Below are 9,164 nucleotides of genomic sequence, written 5' to 3'. Positions count from 1 at the left end.
TAGGCTTAGTACTAGGTGACAAAATAATCTATACAACAAACCCCCACGACACGAGTTTACCTATATAACAAACCTGCACACGTACCCCTTAACTAAAATAAAAATTAAAAAAAAAAAAAAAAGAATATGGCTTGCTTTGTTTAGATTGCAAAACCTCTTCAATTGTAATGTCATTCTCCATGCTGTTTTTATATTTTGCTTAGAAAATGCAGTGCAAAGCCCGGGCATGGTGGCTCACGCCTCCTGTAATTCCAGCACTTTGGGAGGCCAAGGCAGGTGGATTGCCTGACCTCAGGAATTCGAGACCACCTTGGGCAACATGGTAAAACCCCGTCTCTACTAAAATACAAAAAAGTAGCTGGGTGTGGTGGCTGGTGCCTGTAATCCCAGCTACTTGGGAGGGTGAGGCAGGTGAATTACTTGAGCCTGGGAGGTGGAGGTTGCAGTGAGCTGAGATCATGTGACTGCACTCCAGCTTGGGCTACAGAGTGAGACTCCATCAGAAAGAAAAGAAGAGAAAGAAGATAAAGAAAAGAAAGAAAAGAAGGAAAAGAGCAATGCAAAAAAGCTGAAATTGCTATAACATTTTGGTAGGCTTCTAAGGCTAAAGGTATCCAAAAAGGCCTATTTTATTATATACAATTCTAAAAATTAATGGACTATGCTTTAAAGCAGTTTTAGGTTTGCAGGAAAAATTGAGCATAGAGTACAGAGTTTCCACATACTCCCTCTGTCTACCACCCACTGTCTCATGTATTATTTCATTTTTCACGGGAATAGTTTGTAAAATTTTTCAAGCCAAAATGATTTTATCTCATCCTTAAATGTTCCCTCCAGAATTTCACGCATGCAGCATTGGCTAAGTAAATCAAATAAATAAATTCAACTGTGTGTTTCATCAACACTGTCAATATTACTTCTGGGGAGTTCTCCTTTAATTACATGCAGCTTTCATTACTCCCGTCCACCCCAACTAAATCTGGTACTGTTCACATGAGACAGTAGAGTATAAAGAAGTGATTCTACTCTTTATGTGAAAAGATGATTTCATTGTTACAATAGACCATTGGCAGCTCTGACCTCCAATGACCTCCTTTGTTACTTTATTCAGAGATGCTAAATGGTTTAATGGATCACAATTGTAAATGAAACATTATAGATTACAATGTTTAAACTGAGCATAGCTGAAATAAATACACTTATGTTTAATGAGTAAACATTACATTTAATTATCATTATTAGAAAAATATTTTTACATCCCCTTTAAGGCACCTCAAATTTATCTGTTCTCATTTTCTTTTTACACATTTCATCCATTTGTGCCAGTTTTAGTGCCCGGTTCTTTTTCTTTGTCAATTGCTTCTCAAAGGCAATTTGGAGAACATCTTCAATTATATCAGCTCCTTCTTTACTCTTCTTCAAAAGTTCCGACTGTTGTTGAGATAGTGTTTACCAGGTGTCAGAGATAAACTCAGGATAATTCTTGACTGAATTCTGAGGATGATGAGTGGGTGTGGGATCCTGGGCTCTATATCTTCCTGGGTGGAACACAGCCCAGACTAAGTCTGATTTTTGCCTGTCCATTCATATATACAATGTAGAATTAAAGTATGCTTGGAAGTGTACATGAGTGTGTAGCAGGACAAGCTGCAGACAAAACTCTTCAGACATCAGGTTAAAGATAGAAGGAGGCTTTATTCTGCCGGGAGCTTCGGCAGATTTATGTCTCAAGAGCCGAGCTCCCCGAAAAAGAAATTCCTGGCCCTTTTAAGGGCTTACAACTCTAAGGGGTCCATGTGAAAGGGTCGAGATAGATCGAGCAAGTGTGGGGAACGTGACTGGGGGCTACATGTATCAGCTAACAAAACATAGTTTTGCAGAGCTTCCTCAAACAATGTCTGGAATTTACAGATAATACAAGTAGTTTAGGTCAGGGGTTAATATTATTATTATTATTATTATTTTAACTACCAGGGCTGGGTGGTGGCGCCAAGGTCATCTAGCTATTTATCTTCTGTTTCTTTTCAACTTTTGCTTTCTCCCTTTTTGCCCTGTCTTATAAACTAGGGAATGGCAGGGGGCGGCGGGGGTGGGGAGGGAAGGACAGCAGGAGAAGTGGTGTCTCCTTTCTTATTTCCCCGCTTTGAGAATTTCAATTTTTAGTGGGAGTTCTCAGGTGGAGTTTGTGAATTTGTGGGGAATTACTATGGAGTGATTATGGACTCAGATACTCCTGTAGGAAATCCCTAATCATTGGTATCTGTAGGAATTTTTTTTCTTTTCTTTTTTTGAGATGGAGTCTTGCTCTGTTGCCCAGGCTGGGCCCAGCTAATTTCTGTGTTTTTAGTAGAGATGGGTTTCACCGTGTTGGCCAGGCTGCTCTCGAACTCCTGACCTCATGATCCACCTGCCTCTGCCTCCCAAAGTGCTGGGATTACAGGCATGAGCCACTGCTCCCAACAAGGAATTTTTTTCTTGAGTGAATCAGTTTTCCCAAAGAGTAGTAAGTACCCAAATCTCTTGTGGTTGGGGGAAGGGTTGGGGAACAGTGAATGGGTAAATCTTGTCTGCCAGCTTTCTCAGAATCAAAGGAAGGAAGAAAGATGGGGTTCCACGTTTGGATGTATAGACTTTCACTTAATAATTTCCCTGGTTTCAGTAGTGTGCCTCCTGCTTTACATTAAAAAAATAATAAAAATGGCAGTTTTGAAAAGGATCCTTTGAGAACAAAAAGTTTTAAAATTTGGCATATCAAAAAAACAAATTCTTGCTATCCTCCCCAAACCTTACTATCCTCCCCAAATCCTCTCTTGCAGCTTGCTCATCTGAATAAATGATGGCTTCCAGTTGCTCAGCATAAACTTGGGGCATCATTCACCACTCTTTTTTTCCTCTCGCACTTGTGCCTGATCAGTCAGTAAATTCTCTTGACTTCACCCTCAAAATATATCAGCATCTCACCATCTGGTTCCCGTCACCATCATCTCTGGTCTATTGCAGATTGTTCCACTGACATTGATTATCGATTTGTTGCCAATGACGAATCTATTTTATCTACTTAGAAGAATAAGCCATTTCTTGTCTTTGTGTTTTTCTGCCATGGTTTCCTTCTCTGGACTTGAAGAGATACTCTAATCTAACTTGTGGTAACTATTAGCCTTCTTGTCTGATCACAGTTTTAGATCTCAGTAGCTGGACTTGCCCTGTGCAAAATCCTGGGAGGGAAGGCACTGATGGTGAAGAAAGGAAAAAAGCAAAAGCAGTAAACCACCTGCTTTGTAATCCTGTCCCAGGCCATGCAAACAATTCCTCAGAAAATAACTGTGAATGCCACTGTGCTGGTCATTTGTCCACTTGGTCTCAGACCCATTCTCTGCCCTTCCTTTACTCAGCTCCGGATTGCAGGGCACTGACCTCTGCAAACTGCATTTCCAAACCAGTTCCCCTTTGACAATCGGTTTATAGTTAGAATTGACCAGTGGGGAGGCAATGACTGGAGATCGGTGGGTAGGAAGGGGGAAAGCCAGGCTATTTCTTCTCCTTTCTCTCTCTCTCTGCTTTGTGTGGAATCTCAGGCAGGGCTTGAGCCTTTGCCATGGTTCCAACTCTCTCCAGGCTTCCTAAGCTCTGCTTCTACCACTTCCTTTGTTCCTCCCACTCTGGGAGCAATAGCAGTTTCCTGACATTTGTAAACCCTTTGTTGCCTCACTGACCTCTGATTCCTCTCAGCTCTCCCATCGCTTTTGTGACCAGGTCCCCACCTTGAATTTCTTCTATGAAGACACCTTGATTCTGTCTTCCTGCCTGGGCCTTCAATGATACTGCCACCTTTCAAATTCCTGCCACATGCTGCTAATACCTGCTCTTAGGTCTATGCTTTTAACCAGACTTCCCCTCCACCCGCCAATGCATTTTTTTTTTTTTTTTTTTTTTTTTCCTGAGACGGAGTCTCACTCTGTCGCCCAGGCTGGAGTGCAGTGGCGCAATCTCCGCTCACTGCAAGCTCCGCCTCCTGGGTTCAGGCTATTCTCCTGCCTCAGCCTCCCGAGTTACTGGGACTACAGGCGCCCGCCAACACGCCCAGCCAATTTTTTTGTATTTTTAGAAGAGACGGGGTTTCACCGTGTTAGCCAGGATGGTCTCCATCTCCTGACCTCGTGATCTGCCCGCCTTGGCCTCCCAAAGTGCTGGGATTACAGGCGTGAGCCACCGCGCCCAGCCCCGCCAATGCATTCTTAATATTTATTTGCTTTCATATCCACTCTGAAAGCGTAAAATAAAATTCTCCACCTTTTATAAAAGTGAAATATTTGTAGAATCCTACCCTAAGTATTTACTTCTAAAAACCAGAAATTGCAGCTTCCATTTTAGTGAATCTCTATCAAGTGTTTGTATGGAGCTAGACACTACAAAAATATTTTCTGGAATCCTCACTATAACCTGCAAGGTAGTTACTACTTCCTGCTTATAGAAGGAGAAAGCTAAGGCTCCGATATGTTAAGTAACAGGATTGCACAGTTAGTAGACGGCGAAGTGCAGCTGCACCCTTTCATCTGTGTGCTACAATAGCTTTCCACTGCCCTAATCCACTTTCCTAACTCGCTCCATGCCTGTCATTATGTTAATCCGTATTTGCTTATCCTTTCGATTTTAATCAGCACAGTAGGTTTTATTATTCCCTCACATAGCAATTTCAGGGTCACATGAAAGACACATGAATTTAGGAAATACTAAGCACAGAGAACCAATTGTGTCTTGGTTAGATCAATAATTGTACATGGTTGTAAATGTCATTCCAACTACTATTTGTACACTTGAACCATGGAAACAAAATCTATTTATCGAGTTAATTCTATCATCTAGAATTAATCATACATTTTAATACCGTTTGAGTACCACAATAAAGTTAATACAGAACAGGTACTTTCATTTTTTCTACAAAAAATGGAGAACTGAAACAGTTGTTGCTTTACCTAATTATTGAACCTCTGTTTTGAATGGAGGAAGCTGCTTCCTGAGAGAAGCGGCCCCTTTTAGCAGAGGAACAGGAGTTATAATGGAAGCAGGTCCTAGCCACTGCAAGCTTTAAATCCAAAAAGCATCGTAATGCTTTATTTGCCCACAAACACAAAGGCATGCACACAGTTTATATATTATTTTCAGCTCCATGTCCAAAGAAACTAGAAAAATAAGCATAAACCAAAGAAATGCTGAGGCCAGCATATCAAATGAGAATTAACCACAATTGAGAAAGAATAAATTTCATTTGAAATAGAAAATAAAATATGATCCTATCTTCCTCCTTTTTACTGTCAAACTCTCGAACAATGGCATTCGTTTTCAATAGTTACAAATCCTCAGAAGAAATTTGGCCTAATTTCACAGGTATATATGTTCATATATATACACATGTAGATTTTGGATTTTGTGGATTGTGGATTTTTCTGTGACAAATTAATATTCCATACTGGTTTCTCCCTGCTGCCTGGTATTCGTTGTTGCCAATTCCTTCCAGTCTTGGCCGCCACGTGTTAAGAAATAACAAATAATAGTATATTGTCGGCCGGGCGCGGTGGCTCACGCCTGTAATCCTAGCACTTTGGGAGGCCGAGGCCGGCGGATCACCAGGTCAGTGTATCAAGACCATCCTGGCTAACATGGTGAGACCCCGTCTCTACTAAAAATACAAAATAGCTTGGCGTGGTGGCGGCGCCTGTAGTCCCAGCTACTCAGGAGGCTGAGGCAGGAGAATGGCATGAACCCGGGAGGGGAGCTTGCAGTGAGCTGAGATCGTGCCACTGCACTCCAGCCTGGGCGACAGAGCAAGACTCTGTCTCAAAAACAAACAAACAAACAAACAACAACAACAACAAAATAGTATATTGTCAAGTAAAACACAAACACTCTGTAAACCTCTCTGATAAAAAAAAAAAACATAATCTTATTAAACATTTCAAAGCAAAGAGAAAAAATTTCTTAGGTGATCTACTGTTCTAAAAATATCTGTGCCCCTAATCCCTTATAATAACAAAGATGATCAGAAGTTAATAAAAATTACCCTGACAATGTCTGCATGTATTGAAACATCACACTACTCCATAATATGTAAAATTATTATATGTCAATTATAATTTAAAATTAATTAAATTTTAAATGTTTTACATTAATTATCTTTGCTTACCCCCAAGGCAAAGTGAAGATATGTAGAATTTAGTTCTGACAAACTCACAAAAAATGGGATAAAAATAATCCTTTTTAAAAAATACACATTTTTACAATAAACAATAAATATTTACTTTCCTAACAAATTCCGATTTCTACCATTTAATAGAAACATTCTGTTCACTGTATTAGGCAATGCCTTTTAAAGTTTCAAATGTTTTCATGTGGAACTTATTATAAAATTATTTTCTAGACTTTTATTGGCTATAAAATATATTCATTACTAAACAGATGGGTTTGTTTTTATACTATCCTATTTTTAGATACTTCTGGAAAGACTCTGCATAATTTCTCGTGATTGAGGGCTGCCTCTAGAGTAGCTAATCCTGTCTTACTTACCCCAGCACCCTTTTTGCTGGCTATTGGGAATAATGCTGCATGAATTTGGGAGTGCAGATATTTCTTTGAGATACTGATTTCCATTCCTTCAGATATATACCTAGAAATGGAATTGCTGGGTCACATGGTAGTTTTGTTTTTTGATGAACCTTCATACTGTTTATCTCCTTCACTCTTTGTAGTTGTACAGTACTCCATTCTATGGAAGTATACCCATAATTTATTTAATCAATCTCCTGCCGTTGAATAGTCGTATTGTTTCCAGTATTTCTCTCCTAAAAAAATTCTGCAATGAAAAATTTTACATTGTTTCATTCCTTATGTGTATGGATATATCTGTAGTATAAATTCTCAGAAGTGGAATTACTGGGTCAAAAGGAAAAGTGAATTGATTAATATTTTAGACAGCCTGTTTCCCCACAGACTTGCCGATAGAGTATATTTGCTGTATATTCTATAAACAGAAAGTGATTGTAAAAGAATATTTTTTACTTCCATTATTAGAATACAAAGTATACTTTTTTAATATTACAAATCTTTCTTAAAAAGAATGTGATACTAAATAGTTTTGTTTTGTTAAACAGAGTCAGGGTCTATGTTGCCCCGGCTGGTCTCAAACTCCTGGACTCAACTGGTAAGCTGCCTTGGCCTCCCAAAGTGTTGAGATTACAGTCAGGAGTCACCATGCTAGGCCACCAAATTGTTTTTTGTTTTTGGGTTTTTTTTTTTTTTGAGATGGAATCTCACTCAGTCACCCGAACTGGAGTGCATTGGTGCAATCTTGGCTCACTGCAACCTCCGCCTCCCAGGTTCAAGCGATTCTCCTGCCTCAGCCTCCTGAGTAGCTGGGATTACTAATTCTTCTGCCTCAGCCTCCCAGCTAATTTTTTGTATTTTTGGTAGAGACAGGGTTTTGCCATTTTAGCCAGGCTGGTCTGAAACTCCTGACCTCAAGTGATCCTTCCACCTTGGACTCCCAGTATGCTGGGATTACAGGCGTGAGCCACCACACCTAGCTGACCAAATTGTTTTTAATTAGAGTGTTTAAATACACTCCTATACCATCATACTTATTAATTTCTTTAAGAAAAAAAATTGTACCAGAAATGATGTAATACTTTATGTGCCTATTCTCTTTATTTGTGTTTTAATTCTACTTAATAAGTATTGTTGCTTACTAGTCCAAGCTCAAAAAGCATGCATAAAATATGGATTTTAGCCACTGATGCTAAACAACTTGAGAAATTTAGGGACTTATACAAATTGTTTTTCAAAAGAAAATTTATTAGAGTATAACCAAATTTTTAAAATATGGTTTTTATGCATGCTTTTTGAGCTTGAACTAGGAAGCAACAATACTTATTAAAAAGAATTAAAACATAAGTAAAGAGAATAGGCACATAAAGTATTACATCATTTCTGGTACTAATTTTTTTCCCAAAGAAATTAAATAAGTATGATGCTATAGGAGTGTATTTAGACACTCTAATTAAAAACAATTTGATCAGCTGGGCACAGTGGCTCATGCCTGTAATCCCAGCACTTCGGGAGGCTGAGGTGGGCAGATTACGAGGTCAGTAGTTTGAGACCATCGTGGCCAACATGGTGAAACCCCATCGCTATTAAAAATACAAAAAATACCTGGGCATGGTGGCAGGCGCCTGTAATCGCAGTTACTCAGGAGGCTGAGGCAGGAGAATTGTTTGAACCTGGGAGGTGGAGGTTGCAGTGAGCTGAGATCGGGCCACTGCACTCCAGCCTGGGCGACAGGGTGAGACTCCGTCTCAAAAACAAAACAAAACAAAACAAAACAAAAACACATTTTAAAAATTTCGTTATACTATAAGAAATATTATTTTGAAAAACAATTAGTATAAGTCCCTAAATGTCTCAAGTTGTCTAGCATCAGTGACTAAAATAATATGTAAAAATAAAAACAGAAAAAAGAGCAGTAGTCAGTAACTCACCACTTAAACGTACAGCTTAAAATAGAAATTCCTAGGCAATTCAATGGCACATACTTGTGGAAAATGTTACATTCAGCAGTCAGAATTGGCCTCAGATCATCAACACAGTGGTTGTTACCATCATTTATTAACTTGAAGCTTCTCAATTCAAGATGCTATATAAATTGAAGGCATTCGTTTTCTACCCAAAAAATTTGGGTTTAATTCTAGCTCTGCCACTTGCTGCTTGTGTGACCTTAAGCATATTAACCACTCCAAGCCTCAGTATTTCCACCGATAAAATAAGGCTTCTGTGCTCACTTGGCAGCATATATACTAAAATTGGAACGATACAGAGAAGATTAGCTGGTCCCTGCGCAAAGATGATATGCAAATTCGTGAAGCATTCCATATTTTTAACAGACAACCTATAGAATAAGATAAAATTTTTGCAATCTATCCATCTGACAAAGGTCTAATATCCAGAGTCTACAAGGAACTTAAACAAATTTATAAGAAAAAAACAAACAACTCTATTAAAAAGTGGGCAAAGGACATGCATAGACACTTCTCAAAAGAAGACATCCATGCAGCCAACAAACATATGAAAAAAAAGCTCAACATCACTGATCATTAGAGAAACGCAAATCAAAACCA

The 9,164-nt window shown here is 39.0% G+C and overlaps 1 non-coding gene across 1 annotated transcript; it reads left to right on the top strand.

Moving 5' to 3' along the window:
• The first annotated feature begins 8,820 nt into the window (after nucleotides 1–8,820).
• Nucleotides 8,821–8,925, top strand: LOC123574185 (U6 spliceosomal RNA). The gene has a single exon (XR_006699082.1). It is a non-coding gene; the product is annotated as a U6 spliceosomal RNA (small nuclear RNA).
• The last annotated feature ends 239 nt before the right edge of the window (nucleotides 8,926–9,164 follow it).

The sequence above is a fragment of the Macaca fascicularis genome, chromosome 6 (assembly GCF_037993035.2).
Source record: "Macaca fascicularis isolate 582-1 chromosome 6, T2T-MFA8v1.1".
Lineage (NCBI taxonomy): Eukaryota > Metazoa > Chordata > Mammalia > Primates > Cercopithecidae > Macaca > Macaca fascicularis.
Note: the sequence above shows the minus strand (reverse complement) of the source record. Positions and strands in the feature narration are given on the sequence as shown.